Here is a 1,523-nt window from a genome sequence, read left to right on the forward strand (position 1 = left end):
AGAGGTGAATGACGCTTTCAGTGAACTCTTATGCATGCCGAGTGAGGTCAGTGAAGGATCAATGTTATTGCTAGAGCGATTTGTGGTGCTGCTGTATGACCGAACCAGTGAGAGCACGGAAGTGAATGATGCCAGGAAACAGCTCTTCACACAGAAGTCTAGAACTCTAGAGAACATTCCACCAACCCAGGCAGCACATCAAGCGCTCTTGCTACCAGGCCAACCGTTAGAACCAGGCATTGGTCATGGATCCAGAAATTCCAGAACCATCTGACTGGGGCTGGACAAAGGAAACAACTGGGTGGCAGCCTCTTTGGACCACTCTCCCTAAAGCAGCAAAATCGTGCCATGAATTGATCCATTGTCGCTACGAGAAAGCGTGCACTGGACGCTGCAAGTGTGCCAAAGCTGCTATGTGCTGTGCTGTGTGCTGTGTGCTGCTTGTGTGTGACTGTGCTGTGTGTGTTCTGTTCTGTTTTGAACATTACCAATAGGATATTTAAAAATAAGATATTCGACTTTTTGAACGTAATTCGACCTTGACCTTGCCCTAAATGCATGTCCTTGAGTTCTGGAAATCTCAAAAGTATCACCAAATGAATGGTCATCCCCAATTTAGTTGGAATTGACACCTTAAACGTTTTTCTACACTGTTTGGTTCCAAAATTAAGCGCGTTTGCACATTAGACCTGGTGGACTGGCGGCCATCTTGGATTTGACCTCTGACGGTCCTCAGAGGTCAAATCTGATTTCCCTCCACATCTGAAAATAAACATCATGGTATATACTAACTATGGTAGAAATTTCATGCTTTTCTCATAAAATGCACAATTGTTGTGGTTATCTGCTGCACTGCACCCTAACCCTAACGATGATGATGATCAAACTACAATGCTACTGATTGAACAACAACGATGATGATTGAACAACAATGATGATAATCGAACTACAATAATACTGATTGAACAACAATGATGATGATTGAACAACAATGATTATAATCGAACAACGATGATGATGATCGAACAACAACGATGATGATTAAACAACAATGATGATAATAAAACAACGAGGATGATGATTGAACAACAATAATACTGATTGAACAACAACGATGATGATTGAACAACAATGATGATAATCGAACTACAATGATACTGATTGAACAACAATGATAATAATCGAACGATGATGATGATCGAACAACAATGATACTGATTGAACAACAATGATGATGATTGAACACCAATGATGATAATTGAACAACGATGATGATGATCGAACTACAATGATACTGATTGAACAACAACGATGATGATTGAACACCAATGATGATAATCGAACAACGATGATGATAATCAAACTACAATAATACTGATTGAACAACAATGATTATAATCAAACAACGATGATGATGATCGGACAATGATGATGATGATTGGACAACGATGATGATGATCGGACAATGATGATGATGATCGGACAATGATGATGATGATCGGACAATGATGATGATGATGATT

General features: G+C 39.5%; 1 protein-coding gene across 3 annotated transcripts in view; it reads right to left on the reverse strand.

Moving 5' to 3' along the window:
- Positions 1–1,523, reverse strand: part of LOC106806294 (cAMP-dependent protein kinase catalytic subunit-like) — a 71,595-nt gene that overhangs the window by 8,492 nt on the left and 61,580 nt on the right. The gene's annotated exons all lie outside the window — the stretch shown is intronic.

The sequence above is a fragment of the Priapulus caudatus genome, unplaced genomic scaffold, assembly GCF_000485595.1.
Source record: "Priapulus caudatus unplaced genomic scaffold, Priapulus_caudatus-5.0.1 Scaffold152, whole genome shotgun sequence".
NCBI classification, from domain to species: domain Eukaryota; kingdom Metazoa; phylum Priapulida; class Priapulimorpha; order Priapulimorphida; family Priapulidae; genus Priapulus; species Priapulus caudatus.